The sequence below is a fragment of the Lampetra fluviatilis genome, chromosome 27 (assembly GCF_964198595.1).
Source record: "Lampetra fluviatilis chromosome 27, kcLamFluv1.1, whole genome shotgun sequence".
Classification (NCBI taxonomy): domain Eukaryota; kingdom Metazoa; phylum Chordata; class Hyperoartia; order Petromyzontiformes; family Petromyzontidae; genus Lampetra; species Lampetra fluviatilis.
In genome coordinates this window covers 1205652-1227730 of record NC_136301.1, presented here as the reverse complement: position 1 = coordinate 1227730, position 22079 = coordinate 1205652, and the positions used below count along the sequence as shown (strand labels likewise).

The 22079-nt window shown below is 52.3% G+C and overlaps 1 protein-coding gene across 1 annotated transcript in view; it reads left to right on the top strand.

Moving 5' to 3' along the window:
* Nucleotides 1-533: 533 nt before the first annotated feature.
* LOC144942243 (protein kinase C and casein kinase substrate in neurons protein 2-like) overlaps nt 534-22079 on the top strand; it is a 56641-nt gene continuing 35095 nt past the window's right edge. Inside the window, exon 1 of the mRNA XM_078868989.1 lies at nt 534-791. The gene's annotated coding sequence lies outside the window, so the exon portion shown is untranslated. The remainder of the gene's footprint in view (nt 792-22079) is intronic.

The window sequence follows — 22079 nt, the reverse complement described above, 5'->3', positions numbered from 1 at the left end:
AGAGAGTAAGACCCCCACCCCCCACCCAAGCTCTATGTGAATATCCCACGACTGTGAGTGAGGATAGGGTAGCAGCGGGTTCCCTGTGAGAGAGTAAGACCCCCACCCTCCACCCAAGCTCTATGTGAATATCCCACGACTGTGAGTGAGGATAGGGTAGCAGCGGGTTCCCTGTGAGAGAGTAAGACCCTCACCCCCTACCCCCACCCCCCACCCCCAATCTCCACGTGGATATCCCCACGACTGTGAGTGAGGATAGGGTAGCAGCGGGTTCCCTGTGAGAGGGTAGACCCCCTACCCCCAAGCTCCCCACGCCACTCGCCCCCCCCACAGCGCCTCTCGCCTCGGCGTGCTCGCTACCCACTCCACGTCAAAACTGTCAACACGAGGAATCGAATCGTGAGCGCGACATCAGCGGCGAGAATCGATTCCCCCCCTCCCCACTCCTACCGCCGTGACGGGCTCGAGGCGGAGGGAAAGGGGCGACGTCGTCGACGTCGAGGAGGAGGAGGCGGCGCAGGAGGAGGAGGAGGAGGCGGGAGCAGCAGCAGCAGGAGGAGGAGTTCTGAGAAAGAAGGCGCGCGCGGGAGAGAGAGGGAGGGGGAGAGTCGCGAAACGTCGCTCGCACTGTCGGTCGAGCGAGCAGCGGCAGCGTCGTCGTCGTCGTCTTCGCGTCGTCCGGGAGGGGGGAAGTGAACGCCGCGTTCCTGACACCGCCTCGCTCGTCGTCCTCGTCGTCCTCCTCGTCGTCCCGCTCCTCGTCGTCCCTCGTCGTCGTCGCCGCGACCGACGTGAGTGCCTTCGCCGCTCGCGACCGCCGCGCCCATCGCGGAGTAGGAAGGGGAAGGAGCTGGGGGTGGATGCGGTTGGGGGAGACGCTCGGCGGAGCGGTGGCAGTGTCGGTGTGGTGCGGTGGCAGTGTCGTTGTGGTGGGGTGGCAGTGTTGTTGTGTGGTGTGGTGGCAGTGGTGGGGTGGCAGTGTTGTTGTGTGGTGTGGTGGCAGTGTCGGTGTGGTGGGGTGGCAGTGTTGTTGTGTGGTGTGGTGGCAGTGTCGGTGTGGTGGGGTGGTAGTGTTGTTGTGTGGTGTGGTGGCAGTGGTGGGGTAGTGGGGTGGCAGTGTTGGTGGTTGGTGTGGTGCTATGGTGGGGTGGTGGCAGTGTTGTGGTGTGGTGGCGGTGGTGGGGTGGTGGGGTGGCAGTGTTGGTGGTTGGTGTGGTGGCAGTGGTGGGGTGGTGGGGTGGCAGTGTTGGTGGTTGGTGTGGTGCTATGGTGGGGTGGTGGTGGCAGTGTTGGAGTGTGGTGTGGTGGCAGTGGTGGTGTGGTGGCAGGGTTGGTGGTTGGTGTGTTGTGCTGTGGCAGTGTTGGGATGGTGGGGTGGCAGTGTTGGTGTGGTGGGGTGGTGGTGGTGGTGGCAGTGTTGGTGTGGTGTGGTGGTGGCAGTGTTGGTGTGGTGTGGTGGTGGCAGCGTTGGTGTGGTGTGGTGGTGGAAGTGTTGGTGTGTTGTGCTGTGGTGGCAGTGTTGGGGTGGTGGGGTGGCAGTGTTGGTGTGGTGGCAGTGTTGGTGGTTGGTGTGGTGGCAGTGGTGGTGTTGGTGTGGTGGAAGTGGTGGTGTTGGTGTGGTGGAAGTGTTGGTGGTTGGTGTGCTGTGGGAGTGTTGTTGTGTAGCGCACGGACCCCCCGCGTGTGTTGGAGTTGAGAGCTCCGTGCTGGAGGAGTGTAAATCCGCTGTGTGGTTGGGGGGGGCTCAGACTTTCGTTGGCGGCTCAAGCGAGTGTGGTGGAAGTGTGGTGGGGGGGTGTGTGGGACGAGTAGTCGTGTGTAGCGTCGTCTCGTGTGGTGGAGCTCCGTGTAGAGTGGTGGAGCTCACCCTAGAGTGGTGGAGCTCCGTGTAGAGTAGTGGAGCTCCGTGTGGAGTAGTGGAGCTCACCCTAGTGTGGTGGAGCTCCGTGTAGAGTGGTGGAGCTCAGCCTAGTGTGGTGGAGCTCCGTGTGGAGTAGTGGAGCTCAGTGTAGGTCAGCTGGAGGAGTGTGGATTCAGGGCTTCGTGATCTCCGAGGGCCGAGCACAGCTTCGTCTTTCTGCGTGAATACTCATCACCACCACCACTCACCACCTCCACCACTCACCACCACCACTCACCACCACTCACCACCACCACTCACCACCTCCACCACTCACACCACCACCACCTTCTCCACCACCACCCCCGTCTGCCTTAACCGTGCCATGGCTGGGGTTAGGCGGGTGTGGTGGTGGGGGGTGAGAACACGGCTTGGAATCTTACGGTATCCATCTGTACGGCGTGCGTAGCGCGTGGAGACAGGCGGGCATGAGACGATGTCGTGCAGCGTTCTTCATTGCAAGGGGGGGGGGGCAATGGCGAGCCCCCCTGGTGGCCTTTAGTGCGGCCCCCTGACACTACACGAAGAGTGACAACACCAACCCCCATCATCATCCATCATCATCGTCATCATCATCGTCCATCATCGCGCTGCTGTCAACCCAACAAATGGTTTAAAAATGTGTGGCGGCTTCCATCACGCTGATAATGTCTTATCGGCTAAAGGTGCCTCCCTCTGACGATTCGTCAAGGGCCTGCAGTGGATGTCTGAAAGAGCACTCAGGTGATGATGATGATGGTGGTGGTGACGACGACGATTTAAAACAACCTTTTTAAAAGTTTACAGATCCTTAAAACAAAATTCGCCCAACCGGGCTATGCGGTTTACAGGTTGGGTTGCTAAACCACGGAAGTTGTGGTCCGTAATGCCGCCTCCTCTTGCTCCTGCTGCTTCTGCTGCTGCCTCGCGGCGTCGTCTTCACGGGGGCGGTGTTCGCGTCTCACTCCCGAGGCGTCGTTGCCGTCACCCCGCTGAGGCCGAGGGTCGGGACGCGCGGCGTGTGGGGGGTGGGGTGTGGTTGTCTGTGTGTGTGTCTGTGTGTGGTTGTCTGTGTGAGTGTCTGTGTGTGTGTCTGTGTGTGGTTGTCTGTGTGAGTGTCTGTGTGTGTGTCTGTGTGTGGTTGTCTGTGTGAGTGGCTGTGTGTGTGTCTGTGTGTGTGTCTGTGTGTGGTTGTCTGTGTGTGTGTCTGTGTGTGGTTGTCTGTGTGTGTCTGTGTGTGTGTCTGTGTGTGTGTCTGTGTGAGTGTCTGAGTGTGTGTCTGAGTGTGTGTCTGTGTGAGTATCTGTGTAAGTATCTGTGTGTGAGTGTCTGTGTGTCTGTGTGTGGGTGTCTGTGTGTGAGTGTGTGGGTGTCTGTGTATGTGTGTGTCTGTGTGTGGATGTCTGTGTGTGGGTGTCTGTGTGTGACTGTGTGGGTGTCTGTGTGTGGGTGTCTGTGTGTGGGTGTATGTGTGTGGGTGTAGTGTTTTTGTGTGTTGGCACAGTAAGGGGGTAACAGCTGGTGGTGGTGCAGCTGCCGGTCAATTCAGTCGGCCAACCCATGGCACCACCTGGGTCTGTCCCGAGACCTCCTCCTGTCAGCAGCGAGCCCGCGACACTTCACGCGACAGCCTCGGAGTGCACCTAGCCTGGCACAGGCTTGGTGGCAAACGGCGGGGTAGTGGTGTTGGAGTGTCTTTGTGAGTCACGCCGGGCCTGCCCCTAAGTCGACTCAGCCCTAAGTGAGTAGCCGGTGCGGTGTGTAAACAACACTAACTGGGGAGACAAAGGCGGTCGGGCGTGGTTCTGGCCACCTCCCCCCACCCCAGGTGCTACTCGCTAACAGCATGTGCCCCAAAAGTCTGTTAAGGCGACACGGGGGATCTTTGTCTCTGTGAGTCATCACTGTGTGAGTGTCAGTCTGTGTGAGTGTCAGGGCGGTGTGTCAGTCTGTGTGAGTGTCAGTCTGTCTGTGTGTGAGTGTCAGTCTGTCTGTGTGTGAGTGTCAGTGTCTGTGTGTGTGTGTCAGTCTCTGTGTGTGTGTGTCAGTCTCTGTGTGTGTGTGTCAGTCTGTGTGTGTCAGTTTGTATGTGTGTGGGACTTGTCAGTATGCCTCTGAGTCATTATGTGAGTGCGGTGACTGTGTGCAAGGTATGTGTCGGGCTGAGTGAGCGAGTCTGTGTATGCGAGTGTGTAGATGGGAGTCCCGGGTTCGATATCGAACCCGGGTCTTACATCTACACATCGGTGACGAATGTCTGAACCGGGTTTGGACCTCCCCTAGGGCGACTCGGCATTAAAAAGTACCTGGCGTGGGTGCTAGCCAACAAGCCCCCTCGTGTGCCGTGCCGGCCTTAATAGGTGCTCGCTAACAGCACTTGCCCCAACAGTCTGTTAAAGACGATATGGCGTGGGGGGTATATTGTATATGTGGAAGTCTGTGTGTCGGATGGCTGTCCCATCCAGTGAAGTCCACCCTGGTGTTCGTTATGATGCCTCAGTGGGCTTCGCCTGGTAGGACGGGGATGGTTTAGTTGTTGTATTTGTTTGTGTTTGGGTGACTTGTTTACCTCTCCTGTACTTTGCACTACCATCGTGTTTTTGTTTTGTTTGTTGTTGTGGCGTTCTTACCTCGTGCCCCTACTTGGACATATTTGAAAAAGAGCTTTATAGCTCATCGGATTCCTCCTTTTAGTATTAATTCTGGTTCTGATTACCGTGTGGCATGTGGGCGACTCCACAACTGTTGAGGGGCTGACTCGTTGCCATGCGCAGTCGCACGTCATCGCCTCTGGAATAAATTGACAGCAGCTGGTGAGGCTTGCTCAGTTACCCCTGTGAAGACGACGGTGTATGTGAGCATACGGACATACTTGCCCCTGCCCTATGCACGTGGTATGTTAACACTGGCTTGGTAACCACAGACAGTGTCGTGAGAGCAATGGGCCTACCTTTTATTTTTTTTAAACATTGTGATTACATTATAGCAATTGAAACGCAGCCCTTGGGAATGTGCCGTTGTCAATCGCACGAACGCTTTCGTTGATTACAGCGTTTAAAACAACCTTGCACAAATTGGAGCTTTGCAATAGGCAACGCACAAAACTTCCGCAGTGTTGGGGTGAGACAAAACACAGGCGTTGCCTGGGGGGGCCAGGCGACGCGGGATCTACATCTACACAGCAATATTAGCTCAGACCTCACATGAATCACGTGACCCATGTGTAGCCACTCCCACTCTGAATCCCCTCCTCTTCCCCCCCTCCTCCCTTTGAAAACAGAGGCTGATCCGTGTGGCTTATTCCTGCTTGCATCTTCCTTCTCTCGCCCACTTCCCTCCCTTGTCATCCCCCAATTATATTGTCCCAGCCATTCAGTCTCCCCTTCCTGCCATGGTGCTCCTTCATTATTGCAGCTGTTCATCTTGAGCCGTGCCCTCTTTGTCCATCTTGGGGACTTTTGACATCACATCCATTCCCTTTCCCGGTCATCTTGCCCTGCCTGCCCTTCTTGCCCTGCCTGCCCTTTTGTATGTATGTTGAACTTCTTTCGCACCGTACGTAGGCAACCGTGCTTTTTGTGTTCAGATTTGTTATCCTTCCCCCGCACCTCCGATTAGCGCGGTTTGGCTATGTACGTGCGTAGAAGGTTCATACACACACACACTTATACTCCGTGGTGTGCAACGGGTCATAGGTTTGATTTACTATTATTAATCCTGCGTGTTGTACGGACCAGGCGCCAGGGTAAATTGCTGTTGGTGGCGAGGGCATTGTGGTTCGAGTGGTTACCCTTCCAGGGAGGTGCACTCTCCTGTGTTCATGCTACATTCCTGCCGGAACGAACGGACATTGAAAATTGTGGCTTCCTTTTAAACGGAGTTCATATTATACCGGTGTACAACAATGAGGTTGCTAGCTTGCCTTTAAACCTCTGGAATGACAGTCAAGTATACAACAATGCATAGGGTCATCCATCTCCAAATATTATAACAAATCCATTTGCGCCCCCTGGTGCTGCAACGATTTGTAATTTAAACTGCTGTGCACTCGACTTTTATTTGAGTGGTGTTCCAATTCACCTATTAACATTTTTTGCCCGTGCAATATTTACAGAGTAGTGTATTTCAGATTCTCACGCAGCATGCTATGGATTATGCACTTTACACGGTTTCACTTATGCATGACATTTGGACAACTTGTCATTTGGAAGTTGTCAACTCGCCACGGTGGCAAGATGTTAACTACCTCGCCCGGTATGCAGGAAGTCGTGTGTTCCATCCCGACCCTGACGCCTGTATACTTGGAGTTTGCATGTTCTCTCTCCCCGATTGCGTGGATCTTTCTCCCGGTCTTCCGGTTTTTTTCCCTCCACATTTAGAAACATGAGTTTCGGGTACATAGCTCGATGAGTCTTACCTGGTAAAATAAAAAGTTGCTGAGTTTAATAGTTTCGTTTATGTCCAATTTCCCAACATTTCAGTGGTCCACTCAAGTGTAAACATATGCACACATTATCTAGTACTGGGGCATTCACACAGCTGTCAGGCACGTCATGTGTAACCTGTCAAGCACTGTGGTGATAAGCACTTGCCAAGCCTCAATCTTCCCACCCAGTGAGCGTGTCTCACGAGTATAGAATTATACAGCAACAAAACAATGGCTTGGTTCCTTTGCTCGGATGCACAAATGTATTGCTCATTGTTGGCCATCAACAAGGTTTAGGAATTTTGCATTCCTTATTCTTTTCGCGTATGGCTGAATGTACCAAAGAATCTAAACTTTTTAGATATTAGGTTGAGTCTTTTGAGCCAATTGATGGCATCTTGGAGGCACTTTGTATCTCCTGCACTCCAATGAACGATTTCTTGTGGGGCTGTGGTTTTTGAGGATGCCACGGTGGCGAGATGTTAACTACATCACCTGCTATGCAGGAGGTCATGGGTTCAATCCCAACCCTGACGCTCATGTATTTGGAGCTTGCATGTTATCCACGTGGTCGCGTGGATTTTTCGTTCTCCGGTTTTTACCTCCCCATTTAGAAACACGTGTTTTAGAGTATGTGGCTGTTATAAATGTCCACGTAAAAAGCCACTTCATTGAGCTATAATTTGTGGCCAGGTTGCTTCTGAAAAATAACTATATAGCACAGTGGGTCTTACCTGGTAAAATATGAAATAGTTTAGTTTATATGGTCCATGGTAAACCACCATTGCCCCACTGAAGAATGGAGGAGCATTCCTATTATGTGACCCATTCCATCATAGGATATGGGACTCATTTTACTCCCAGTTTTAACAACACAACAACAACAACCGCAACATTGGGTGTCATCCCACCAAGTGATGCTTCCATTCTCGGGTGAGGTGGTAACATTGCTTTATTTCTCCAGGCAATGCTATTAAATAACCGTGTCACTTCAAAACGCGGATAGGTTTTGGTAGGACAAGAAGAAACGTACGGGGTGTGGCTCAGTCATTCTCTCACAGAGCAGGCCGCAGCCACAGTAAACGCACACTGGGGAAATTTCCCGGATGGCTCGAGGCCTCATGATGCCCTTAGCGTAGCCTTGAGCCAGCACCGTTACATTGGCGAGCTAAAATACACGCCCCTGACCATGGTTAAAGCAAGGGTCAGTTTCTAAAAAAAAAAAACCCCCAAGTGGATTGTTAATTTTATCTTGTTCGACACGACAAACGATGGGACAAAAATGCCACTCGAAGTATTTTATGCCACTGTGCACTGGATCTGGAAATGTTAACGCCTTCTGTGGATTTGGCCTGCTCACAGAAGACTCGCGTAAGTTTTGGCTTTTTAAATATGAGCTGGGCGCAGTTTCGAGCGCCAAAATTAACAAATGAATTGCATGGCTGACGTGTGCGGTGTGAGATGTTAACTACCGCGCATGGTATACAGGAGGTCGTGGGTCCGATCCCGACCCTGACGCCTGATGTATATCTTGGAGTTTGCGTGTCTCTCTCTCCGTGGTCGCATTAATTTTTTCCCGGTCCTCCGGTTTTTCCCTCCACATTTGGAAACACGCGTTTAGAGTATTTGGCTGCGATAAATGTCCACGTGATAAGCCACTTGGTTCGTGGCCAGGTCGCTTCTGAAAAACATCCGTATAGCTCAGTGGTCCTTACCTGATAAACTAGAAATAGTTTAGTTACTTACAGAGCCACGGAAACATGCCAACACAAGTTGGCTACAAGGGACCGATCCTGACACGGTTGTCAACATAGTTTTTTGTAACTTGGAAAGTGTTCCAGAATTTAAGTCCCCCCCCCCGCCTCCCCGTGCCTCTCATTACTCCGATATCAGCATATAAGGGAAGAAATCTGTCGTAAAAATTATTTATTAATAAAAAGAAAGCACGTGGAGGAATGTGTATTTGGACAGGCAGGGATCTTGCAGAGAGAGCAGTGTGAAATCCGTGGAAAGGGCTTGGACGTGGCCGGGGCAGAGCATCCATCCATTCCAACAGTGGGAAAGAAGGGAGCGAATTGCGCTGGCAGTGTGTGCGCTCCCCGCTATAACCCACACACACATACAGTGCATCGTTTAAATAATGAATGTGCCCTGTTTAGGCGGTCAGGTCGTGGCTCCGGAGGCCGTTGTCTGCACCTCGGCTGCTTGAGCAGCATCACCACCATCATCACCACCATCATCATCATCACCACCACCACCACCATCATCTTTGTCATCATCATCATCATCACCACCATCATCTTCATCATCACCACCACCATCATCTTCATCATCACCACCACCATCATCTTCATCACCACCACCATCATCTTCATCATCACCACCACCATCATCTTCATCATCATCACCACCACCATCATCTTCACCATCACCACCACCATCATCATCACCAACACCACCACCATCGTCATCACCAACACCACCACCACCATCATCTTCATCATCATCGACGCCGTGATGTGATGGGGCCTGACATGCGTGATGTGAATCTCTGGAGCGCGACGCCCTTAGGGGTTTATAACCCGGTTTGCAGTGTTGTGCGTGTCAATTAAAACAAATATTCTTTGTCTTCTGTGTGTGTGTGGGGGGTAGATGATCTACTTGAGTTTTATGGGATTTGATATGAAAATGATGCATCTGCTGTTATGTGGTATGGTGTGTATTGACATCCTATAGATCCGCTGAGATGTCACTGCTGTTTGCTATAAGTTTGTGCAAGAGAGAGTGTGTGTCGAGCCGAGTTACGTAACACTTGCGCTGATTAAAACAAATTGTACACGTCCCTTGCCAATCGTTTGGAATGTGATCACGATGTCGGGTTTAACACATTGGGCCAACATTGTTGATTCTGTAACAACTCATTTGCTTGTGCAGAAATATCTCAAGAATGATGTTTGCAGGTGTGGCAAATGATCTATTTCAGTTTTATCGTACACAAACAGTCAGTCCCCGGGTTCCGGAAGACCCGAAATCCGACTTTACAGAAAATGCTCCCATAAATCACGTAAAAAAATTCAATGACGCGGAAATCTTTGCATTATTTACGTAGGTGCAAGTAGTGCAGCGTGGTGAGGTTGCGGACGGCATACCGTGGAGCGAGGCGTAAGGCAGGCACAGCCCCCTTACGCCTCGCTCGAGTTTCACTGAGACTAAGGTAAGTGGAATTCATCGTTGATTTTGGGGAAAGTTGTTCAGTTTCCTACATGCGTAGAATTCGGGTTACGGATCGTTCTCGGGAACCTAACCCTTCCGTAACCCGGGGACTGCCTGTATAGGGTAAAAAAAAAATCAAGAATCCTATTTATTTTACCGTCTCCAAATGTAGCCAGATTCCTCGTTGCTTTCCTGCCTCCAAACTCCCTTCGCCGTGTGTCACTTGACTAAGAGGCATGCCCCGTCACGCCTTGAAAATGATGATGATGCAAAGTTTTTAACATTCGCAGTGATGATTAATCCAACACTCACCAGCTTCGTACATTTTGTGTTCAGTTTTAGCAAATGTCTCTGTTGGCAATTGAACAGCCAGCTGCTTTAACGTGTCCACCGTGGCAAACAAGCTGACTGCTGGGTTATTCACCAACAAACAGACACTGGTCACCGCCTCTGGTATTGATTAGCGCTCGCGTACGAGGGTATAAATACGTGGTGCATGCATGTAATTCAACCAAATTGCAACTTAATAATAGCTCGTGGCATTCATCGGATGTGTGGGCATTATCTGGGCGTCGCTCGCGATCCAAAATTGGAATTTGCGCCGATCCAGTTGGCATGGTTTTTATTTTTAACATCTGACCCACCCAACCGCACGCCGCTAGGTGCGGGCTATGAAAAGGGTGCCCGCAAGGCATTGTCGCTGCGAGTTGTCTGGATGCTTTTCTCCGTCGGCGACACCCTGAAGGTCAAGCACGTAGCTCTGTCTGGTCAGTGGGTAACCCTGTCTCTTTGCGACGGTGCGGAGCGTTGTATGGTTCACATCTTGCACGGGTTGTCCTTTGTTTTCCAAACACTTTGGCACTTTGTACACCCGTAGCAGGCAGGACACGACAGTCTTTCATGTTATTCTTCGATCCGTGACCGTCCACCAAAGTGAAAAGTCCTTCCAGTCGTGAGCACATTACGCCGCTCGCTCGCTCGCAGGTTGCCTGTTGCGAGAGCTTGCGATGGTGCAAGGGGCCTCTTCCCCCGAGGGGGTGGGCAGGTTTGGCGCGTTGTCTGCCTCTCGCCGCGGTAGTCCCGGCTCTCTGGTTCACGGAGCACCCACCGCCACGTGGCCAGCTTGGGTCTTGATCTGCCGACTTGCCTTGCGAGGTCCGTTCGGAGTTGTCCACGTTGGTCCACCCCGCGATCGCTTCTCCTGTGATGTGTCCACGGTGCCTGTTGACGCTTTTACTGCCGGAGACGCCCGGTTGAGAACTCCTTGGAGAACCCTGCAGCACATGAGTGGTGGCTGCTAAAGCCTGCGGTGGAGCGGACACTCGCCCACGGGCTTTGTGTTTATGCTTGCATCATTCGACTCCTCGGTTTCCTGCCATTGCCAGCTTGGTAATTCCTACGGAAAGTTCGTGTTGCGATCTTGGCAAAAATGTGCCATGTGATGTAAGGTGGATGCTGATCATCAGTCTCAATCTTTATAACCGTAACAGCTTCACTCGGTCATCACGACTCCTGGAGGAAGAGGCTGCTTGTGATGGTATTAGTGTGTCACGGACATTTGAATACACAGAGAAAAATATAGAGTGCATCATTACGAATATATAAAACTAAATCAAATTACAGTGTATTTTAATACAGTTGATAAAAATTACTTGCAAAAGTCCCGTGATTGTAACTGCGTTATGGAGTAACTGGAATCCAGTAATTTTTACCACACGGTTATTCGGAAAACAATACATTGACCCCCGGCGTGCTGGCTTCCAAAGCATCCAAATCCACGTTCGGCAGCTGGTGATGATTCGGAAGTGAAATGTTGGCGTGCGGGGGATGACGAACGAAACCCAGGGGCTGTTGATTCGTTTCGTGCCGAAGGCTTCCTGCCACTCGCCCACGAGACGAGCGGCGAGTCCTTTGCTTCTCGGCCGCGTGGTCCGAGGCCATCGGCGTCGCGCTTCGTGTCAAGGCTGCCCTTTGTGACCGGCTCGTCTTCCAAGAAGCCTTGTTCAGCGCAGTCGAGGGTGATGATGACGATGATGCCTTGCTCCGGTGAGCATTGAGGCGTTGGTGCCCACAGCCACTGTGGAAATGACACATTCCTATGATGGGGGGGTGGAGCGGGGGCAAAGCTTTCGCCAAACTCAATTTAGCATTGGTCAGGCGCTTATCCACATTCCTCTGGTGGGGGCCACTATGTTCTGAATCGCCGCGAGCCGGTGACGTCCCCCGAAGGAGTGGCGCGGGTGGTGCTCGTTTTGTAGGCCCCGGACGGGGTGGGTCGATGGACGACGATGATGACGACGGTCGTGGTGGTGGCACCGCGGCCGAGTTGACCTTGCCATCTGGGATTAGAAAGCTACGCTTTGCGAGCGGCTCTTCTCACATTGAACTAATCCGCGACCACTGTTTATTGCGCGTTGTCTTGACGACCTGAGCCGCGATTTTTGCTGGTGAGGCTGCTTGAAACCCGACCGATGGAGCGCGGGCAATGCCTTGGCCTCTCTGGGGAGTGTTTGCGAACTTTGCGGCCGCGAAGCAACCTGAAACCGGGCAGCAGCACCACGTGTGCGCACGCGCATGTGTGTGTGTGTGCAGGAATGTGTGGGGAGCGGCAGTGTAGCGGTTGGCGCGCTGCGCTACGAACCTCGCGACCCGGGTTCGATTCCGGCTCACGGCCACTAACGCCAGTAGGGTTTATCTGAACCGGTCCTGGTCCTCCCCGAGGTCGACTCAGCCTGAAAAGATAACCTGGTGCGGTGTGTAAACATCGCCACTGGTAAACATCGCAGTGGTGTTGGCCACCTGCCCACCCACTCGAGTGTCGTGCCGGCCTTCATAGGCGTTCCTCGCTAACAGCAGTTGACCAAACAGTCTGTTAAAGGCTGTACAGGGGATCTTTGTCTTTGTGTGTGCAGGAATGTGAGAGGCCTCTGACTGCACATGTAGTCACAGCTCACTTGTGGGTGGGGTTTTATTTCACCGAGCCGATTGCTAACTCGTACTTACATCGCTGGATCAGCGTTTTTTTTACACCAGTTTAGATTCCTTGTTGTTGATAGAAATCATAAAGTAAGTACGTTGCATTATGCGGCCAAGGTCACGTCGATTTTCTTTTTGCAGTCGCTTTTCTTTGATGAAGTCTCCGCGTACGACAAATCACCCGCGACTGAAAGCGATTCATTCTCAGAAAATAGATGGAAATCAGGAGAGTCTCTGAGTCGAGCCGCTGCTCCTCCCAGATCGAGAGGAGCCAGTTGAGGTGGTTCGGGCACCCGGTAAGTAGACTCCCCCTGGAACTCTTCCGGGCAGCAGCACGTCCCACTGGGTGAAGACCCCTGGAGCCGACCCAGGACACGCTGGCAGTGAGACGACGTCTCTCGGTTGGCCTGGGAACACCTGGGAATTCACGAGGAAGAGCGAGTCTGTGTATTGTAGTGTATAGTGTAGTGTATAGTTATAGTAGTGTATAGTAATGTAGTGCTGGAGTCTGTCGCACCGCTACTACTCAACACGCTGCTGCCCCCGCGACTCTCACCAGACCATCGAACGAACAATTGCCGTAACATTTGCCAGCGGTTGGGTGCGAAATAACTGTTTGTATTTTTCAAGTGGGTGAATTTCCACGTCTTCTCGTCGTCTTCATTGCTTCCCTGACTGCGTGTGGTCAACCCGCCAAATGGCAGTATCCCCTGACTTGACGCTGCACATTTCATGTTCGAGGGATTACATTGGGCAAACATGCCCTTATTACTCTTGCATTACATATGAGTTTGGATACATGCATTAAAAACCACCGGGCATTTGGATACGTTCTCGATACGGATTTCGATTGCTAGAGGGATTTCCATCTTTAGTAAAATTTCCATAGTTATTGACACGAAAAAGTGTTGTATGTGAGTATATGTGTTTGCGTTCGTAAAACATGTTTTGACAGAATGCAAGGAACCCCTTGGGATGGTGCAGATGTCAGCTTTTGTTCAGAGAGGTCTTTAAGGCAGGAGGTGCATCTTAATGTACAGATCAGAGCTAGACTTTACCAGAGCAGCTGGGAAAAATCTATCTATCTATCGGTGCGGCCATTGAGTATAGATAGCCAAATGGTTGAAAATTGAACGGCATGATAGGATGAGCAACTTGAAAGTTTGTATGAGAAAGTGGCAGGGTTGTGTTCCTCAAGAAAAGTCGGCGGGTGTGTGGGTGGTGCGAGTGTAGAGGATTGAGGCAAGCGAGCATTCGAGTGGAAACAAGTCCGAGATGAACGGAGATGTTTCATGCCACGTCGTCTTGGGTAAAACTATAAACTAAACAATTTTTTTAATTTTGCCAGGTCGGGCCCGACTGAGCTCTGTAGATATTTTACGGAAGCATCCTGGCATATGATAGCTCAACGAAGTGGCTTATCGCGTGGAAATGTCTAGCAGCTAAATACTCTGAACGCGTGTTTTCCGAATGTGGAAGAAAAAACCGGAGGACCCGGAGTAATCCACGCGACCATGGGGAGAGAGAGAGACGCGCACACTCGAAATATACAACAGGCGTCAGGGTCGGGATCGAACCCACGACTTCCTGTATACCAGGCGAGGTAGTTAACATCTGTGCACCGTGGCGCCCTAAATCTAAAAGCAGACCTTTGAAGTCACGTGCAAGCTGTAAAAAGCGTGCCCCTTCTGGAAGACGGACGGCGCGGTTTGCTGGCACCAGCGACGACCTGGGTCGTGGATCGCCGTTTCATCTTTTGATTTCAGACCGCAGGTGCCTCCCCTCCCCTCCCGCTCAACCGAAGGAGCGCTTCAAACGGTCACGTTCGGTCCTCGCGGTTGAACCGGGATTGGATAATGCACGCCGTGATTTTGCGATCGATAATTTGGTCGTAAATCCGATTTGATCAAATTATTGAATCGTTTCATCAACGGCTCTGCTGGCAGATCTTAAAATGACTGCAACCGTTGTCGCGCGGAGTAAGGGTCAGGATGCGGTCAGGATACGGCTCCGTTGGGGGGGGAAACAGTGGAGCTGTCACTTAAATCAACTTTCGATTTTCTGGGTTAATGTGAGACGGTGGGGGGGGGGAAGAAGGGGAGGGGTGGCCTGGATCACGAAAAACCATGGAACGTTCAGAACATGTAAGCGAGGCCGTGCAGAAGCGTTGTGTTCACTTTGCGTGGCACGGTGGTGGCGATGTGGCACGTTGCTTGGGCTTTCGCTGCCTTTGCTTGAGGTCACGCGGTCACTGAGTCGTGAGTGAGAAGCAGCTGATAATGAAAGCAGCCGTGTGTGTGTCTGTGTGTGTGTGTCTGTGTGTGTGTGTCTGTGTGTGTGTGTATGCGGAGGAGCGACGCTCACAACAACGAGCAGAGCGCCGGGTGGCTAAAGCACAGCAAGTTGGCACAGTAGGGGGCACAGGTGGTGCATCAGTCAGTCATCTCGGTCATCTCGGTCAGTCGACCCGTGGCACCTGGGTCTGCCCCGTGACCTCCTGCCAGCGGGCGTTCGACACTTCACGTGGCCTCAAGGTGCACATGGCCTGGCACAAGCGTCGTGGTGATGTCACCGCCACTTAGTGGCGAATGGCGGTTGTTGTTGTTGTTGTGTATGTGCGCGCACCTCAGAGGTGCTAATGAGGGTTTTCTAATATTCTTGGGGTTTTTTAAATCTCCCCTCCCCCTGAGCACAGTTAATCTGCAACCCAGATTATCCGCCCCCCCCCCCCCCAACTAATAATCACGAGTTAACTGTACAAGGGGTTTGTGTTGAAATACTGTCCGGGATGTCGACTCGTTCATTTTAACAGCAGCAGCAGCATCATCAAATCATCATCCTGGGAACCACGAAGAATATACACACACACATACACCAACCTTGAAAATCTCTGCCGCTCTCAGTCGGTGGGTATTGTGAGCTCCTGTTGCGTGGCTCGGCTCGAGCACGTACCAGGCCCTGCCATAAGAATGTGGGATGGCCCTCAGTCACTGGCTCAGCTGGTCAGCAGACAGCCGATCACGACGCACTCGCTTCAGAGGCTGCGTTGAATAAAAATAACGGGCCTTGTTCCGTCGCTGGGCGAGTCGGAATTGATAGCCAGGTGAGCAAGGAAGGGGGGGGGGGCAGTGTTTTGCACGCTCACGTTATAATGTCGTTGATTGTGCTTTGTTTGGTGGAGACTTGGATGTCGGCCTGTGGGAGGCACGCATCTCCATGACAACAAGGTGCTGTCCCGTAGGCAACGGTCCAGAAGGTAGGTTGGTGACCTCGACTACTGTGTGGTGGTGGTGGTATTCTGTCGCAAGCGTGCGAATTCCTCTCCTCCTCCTGGAATCTTCTTGCGTGTAAAAAAATTGCTCAAACGAAACGACCCAAAGTAGGGGAGCCATTTCTTATCCAAACATCACAAGCACGTACAATTAAATTAAAAATAAATCGGCCAACCATCCCAGGCGGTGCGTTCGTGCATGTATCGTGGGAATTAGAAAGGCGTTCTCATTAACAAAAAGCATGAATGCACAATTAATTAAAAAGTAACCAAATGGTCCAGGCTGTTTGCTTTAAGGGGACCAGCCCTCCTTAAAGGGTGCCGTGGTGGCTCGGAGCTGTTATCTCTCTCGCCTGGTATGCAGGAGGTCGTGGGTTCGACCCCGACCCCGACGCCTGCTGTATATTTGGAGTTTGCGTGTTCTCCCTGTGATCGCGTGGATTTTTCTCCGGGTTCTCTGGTTTTTCCCTCCACATTTAGAATGAACATGCGTTTAGGGTATTTGGCTGCTATAAATTCCCACACGGGACATCCGTGAGAAAGAGCTTTATAGCTCATCGGATTCCTCCAGTATCAATACACATCGTTCTGGATTCTGACATGAACAAGCCACTTGACCTCTCGTTTGTAATAGCCAGGTCGCGTCTGAAAACAGAGCTAATAGCTCAGTGGGTCTTACCTGGTAAATAAAATAGCTTTTGTTAGTTTAGTTTCAGTGTGCGCGAGTCTATCTCTTGAACTGTGGCCTACCTTGTCCATGCCAGCCAGAGACGATTGTCGGCGGCGTCGTCACGCGATCCCGCGGGGTCAGGGTACAGCTAGAGGCGCGGGGGCCTCGTGTCTGTCACCGGAGTTAGGAAACGCTGTGTGGCTAATATTTGAAAAATAGTAAATGCCACGCGTGCCTTTGGCTCAAAGAGATTGGCAGCGGGGTGCGCGAGTTTACTGGGGAGGGGTGGTTCCGCGCTTGGAATTTACCACCGTGCTAAGTTTAGGGGGGGCAGGGTTGGGGCGAGGGGTGGGGTTGGGATTTTTTACATTCACGGGATGTCTACGGCCTGGAGCGAACAAATACAAAATTGGGATTTAAAAGATGTTCTCGGTTCCTTGTCGGTTGCCCTCGTGGGTAATTTCTATCACGGTGGTGACGAATCACGTGCGGCGGTGTTCACCAACGTTGAAAGTTGACGGTGGTGGTGACATCAATGCTCAACGACGCGAGGCAAATGCCTTTGCTGCAATCGAAATTATACGTGAGCGCGATTTTTGTCGATCCTCCCCCCACCACGTCCGCCGGCAGCGCGTCCATCCACCTGAGCAGCTGCTCTCCCGGGGGCTCGCGCGCATCGACTCGGTCTCGTCGTAACCGTCTCTCCCTCTCCCACGTTTCCCATCCGTCTCCCATCGTCGTCGGGCTTGGTCGGTGCGCCGCCGAACGAACGCTTTCTCTCGCGCCCTCGAGGGTCTTGCAATGCCTCGCTCCGTCTCCCTCCTGCTCACGAGTCAATCCAATCGCTCCGGCTTCACACGGGCGATCTGGCCTCTCGCGCGATCGCCACTGCCTTCGCCGCCGTGCATCCGACGCGTCCTTCCATCCCCCCCCCCCCCGGCGCCAAATTAATTTCCCTAACGGTCGATACGACGTCTAACGTGTGTTTGTTACGACCCGTGTCTGTTTTCTGTTGCGTCTGTCTCGGCAAGAAATATGCACAGTTTTTATTGATTTATTCATTTAGCGAATGCTTTTTACACGTGACTTTTGCACAGAACACCAGGTACGCAAGGGAACTAATGAAATAAACGGACGCGTACGCTTGTCGATGTTTATATTACGAGTGGACGTCGGCCCTTCGTAGCCGCAGAGTGCCACGTGGCAGCCTCCTCCAGCACGTGCAGGGCAACGACGACGGCCAGGGCCGCCCGGCACCGCCGCGCCATTGGTCCCCTGGCTGCCCGCACGCGAACGGCGGCGGCCGTCACGCAGTCGTAGTACGCACGTCGGTGCGCGTGAATCGACGCACCGATCGGGTACGCTCTCGACATCGCGCGTGATGGTGCTGCTGCTTTTGTCCATGATCAAAGTAATGTTTTTTCCAAATAACTCTCATCCTGTTCTTGCGATCTTAATTTCATGTCAATGATCGCCCCCGATTTGTGAATATTGTGCCGTATTTTCCAGTTTCCTCTCCAATTATTTTCCTTTGTTGAGCAAACCTCTGTTGCCCATGGCTTTTGTTTTTCCCATGTTTATGTTGAGCCCAACTCTGCAGCCGCCTTTGTTTTGCTCTTCGGTAAATTTCCTTCGGTTAACGATCATTGCTTGTTAACATGACTGTCGTCAACAAATCTAAGTTGGTTACTTTGCTCTGTGTACATTTTTTCCCCTCCTTTAAACCAAGTCTCCCACGTCCAGAAAATATCTTCCACTGCTACTGTGAATGACCTTAGGGGAAAGCGTTGTTCTCCGTACCCACCCTCCTCCTCTTCTAATGTGTGCGTTGCGCTTATGGTTACATCTCGATCTTTCAGGATTACTGTTCGCGATTTACCAATCAAATTCCTCTTTGCGGTCTCCTCGCTCGTTTATGTTTTGACGACGGGTTCCGTAACAGTTTCGTCAGCTAAACACTTAAACGCTTTTGCGATCAGTATTATTCATAATAGTTATTTTTGGGTTAGATCGCGTAAATATAAATGTGTCGATAAACCCACCACCACCCGACACAGACAAATAGTAAGGTTAGTTTAACACGTCGGCTTTCGCGACCAATATCCATAATTCAGGTTTTTTGGGTTAGATCGCGTGAATATATTCTTTACGCGATCTAACCCAAGTAACCTGTATTACGGGTGCATCGTTACCCCCGCGCGCAACCGGCAAGGCCGTTGTTTTATTGCCGTCCCTCTCCTTAAGCGCTCGAGCGCAATTAGATTGCGGCTGCGCGTGTGCGTTGCCCGTATCTTGTCATGGAGCTTCGTTAAAAATTAAAATGCGGCGCTCCGGTGTCGGCTGTCGGCAGACCCAGGGGAGGGCGTCGCGAGCGGCTTGAGAAGCCGCCGGAAGGATGCGCCGTAGCTGGGCTTGCCGCCTTTACCCTTGGCCCATTCCTCCTGCCGCCGCTGCGCCCACCACGTCGCCTTGCGGCCACCGCCGCTGCGCGTCCCTCCCCTTGCGGTGCTCACAGCGTGGAGCAGAGAGGTCCAAGCTCTGAACTGTGTGCGTGTGTTGAACTTCTTTCGCACCGTACCTAGGCCAACCGTGCTAATCGGAGCAGTTTTAAAGAAATTCGTTTTCAATCTAGATCAGGGGTTCTTAACCTGGGGTGGGAGATGCCCTTTCTGAGAACCAACGGGGTGCAGGCTGCAATAAAGGTGAAGAACCACTGATCTAGATTTAAAAGTGCGTAGCTCCAGTAGCTTCCTTGATATCGGAAGGAAGAGCGTTCCAGATGGCCGCAGGAGCGCGTCCGAAAGCGCCGCGATGATGCGGTGGCCACCGTCTTTGTTGGATGGACAGCCAAAAAGCCAGTGCGAGGATGACGACAGGAGTTGGCGTGGTGGTTTGTGTTCCCTGACGAGATGGACGAGGCTTTGTGGTTCGTTTGTGGCAAGCTTTCGTGACGTGGTGTGTGAGCATGCGAGTTCGATACTCGCTTTACGGCCAACACCAGTGGCGATTGCCTGTACCGGTCCTGGGTTTCCCCTCGGTCGACTCGCCCTAAAATGAGTGCCTGGTGCAATGTGTAAACATCGCGACTAGGGAGACAAAGGTGGCTAGGCGTGGTGCTGCCCACCAACCCCCTGGTGTGCCGTGCCAGTGTTCATAGGTGCAACTTGATAACAGCCCTTGCCCATACAGTCTGTTGAGTCTCTACGGGGGATCTTTGTCTTTGTATGTCTGGTCGATTGCGCTCAATGCGAGTACTCGGCACGGTGTGTTGACGTTGCACCGAGCAGACGAAGGTGGCTGGGCGGCTAAACCGGGGAATCTTCGTGTGCGGTGGCGTCGATTGCCTGGTCACAGGCCACGCCCTGTACTGTGACCCTGGTAACCTAGGGTTCCCGTTCCTGACTGCAAACGGCAGCAGCGGCAATTGGCACCCGGAATTTAAAAGCTGATTATGCATCTCCTTGAAGTTGCATCTCCCGATTATGTATCTCCGCGCCTCCGATGAGCAAGGTCGGCTACGTACGGTGCGAACGAAGTTCAACGGAGATGCATAGAAGTTGGGTTGCTGTAAAATTATTTGGTTGTGTGGTGCAATCGTGAATATGGTGAAGACCATGTGACCCACTCCGTTGAGTGTCATAGTGAACCTGACATGTTGTCTCGACTGAATGGGACAATTATATGAACCCAGTCGTGGGCCTCCCCTAGGTCGACTCAGCCTCAAATGAGTACCCGGTGCGATGTACAATCATCGCCACTGAGGTCCCCCACCCTCTTGTGTGCCGTGCAGGCCTTCATCGGTGCTACTCGCTAACAGCGCTTGCCCCAACAGTCTGCTAAGGCTGTAACGGGATCTTTGCCTTTTGTTGTGCCATGCCAAGCTTTGTGCGCTGCCGTCTGTCACAGCTGCCGTGGCGATGTCACCTCCCATTCAGTCGCGCTTGTGCTTGCCTATGTTTGGTTGTTGACCGTGCTGAGGTCGTTCTTTCACCTCGGCCGCTAAGGTTGTGATTTTTACACATTCCCACGACCTGCCGTCGAGCTTGAGTTCACACCGCTGCCAGAATGGCAAACCACTTGTGCTGTGCCTGTTTGTTGGTGTGTTGAAAGTTCATTTTGAAAGGTGTTTATTTTGTGATGCATTCTCAAAGTTGTTATTGTGCGTTTCCTCTGGCACGTGAATGGTGTTCATCATTATTATTATCAGCCAATGAATGAGTGTTTGTTTACAACTGGGAGCAAAACTGGGGCACCCGGATAAAGCTTCCGTGCGAAGGGGTAACACTCTATCTCGGTGTTCTTAATTGCAAGGCCCGCACGCCTCTGGCGGCCCCTGGTGGCCCATGATGTGTGGCCCCCCGACACAAGACACACATCTGAAAACACCCCCCATCATCATCATCATCGTGCTGCTTGTCAAACACAACAATGGTTTCAAATGTGTGGCGGCCCTCCTCACACCGACGCTGCTCTATCCCGTACAGATGGGACATGTGGAGTCCACGCATCCTGTGCCGCATTCACCTGGCGAGCCAGGGTTAAACCTCGCAACACTCGTGCGATCCAGCAACCCTCGCCCTGCAGCCTCCACAGTGCTGGATCGCAGGCCACGTGTATGGCCACCGGTTCTCTCCCGCAGCATATTTCACGGTGCCCTTGTCTGAACTTAAGCCCAGTGCCGGCTAACTCTGTGGACGGTACGCACACGCGGGGTTCACGAACTGCGGTCTCAGCCACGCGCACGCTTCGCCCATGTCGTGCGCGTCCCCCATCGTCAGCGATCGACTATCGTCGGGGTGAGATTTTAACCCTTTAAGTTAACGCACCGCATCTTCCACGCGCGCGCGCGCACTCCGAGAATTAACCTCGACTGCGTTTCGCCCGACGCGCCCTACAACGATCGCATTCTTTGCCGTAGCTCGGTTCGGGCGACGTTGAATCGCTTATCAAGTTCTAAAGAGTTTCCTCTTGGCTCCGACCTCTTGAGCCATGTCCCTTTCAGCCCATTAAGTGGCGGCAGATAAAGTGCGGTGCGGCAACCGTGGCACCTCTACCGTCCCGGCGCGTGTGCATTTGTGTTTTTACGGAGCGAGTAATTCATTCGGGTTTTGCCCGAATCTAACTATTAAACTAAACTATACTTTTTTTACTTTACCAGGTAAAGCCCACGAAGCTATTCGCTTCTTTTTCAGAAGCGACCTGGCCACTAATGATTTCTCAACGACGTGGCTCATCACGTCGAAATTTATAGCAGCCAAATCCACACGACCACGGGGAGGAGGAAGAGAGATGCAAGCAAACTGCAAATATACAGCAGGTGTCGTCGGGGTCGGGATCGAACCCACGGCCTCCTGCGTACCAGGCGAGGTAGTCAACATCTCGCCACGTCCTCGGATGGAGCTCGGTTGCCTTGGGTAGCTTGTGGCGACTGCATGCGATGAACGGCCTTTTTTGAGCGCTATTTATCTTTTTATTACAGCCACTAATATTCTTCTCTTGCTGCAAGAGTAACCCCTTGTTTTCTGGCCTTGCTCGCCGATCGTCCTTGCTCTTGTCGAGAATTTCAAACCCTTCGTGAAAATCTGCCGGCGTCGGCGACTTTGGTCGGCTGCGGAGCGTAACAAAGCTTCACTATCATCCACCA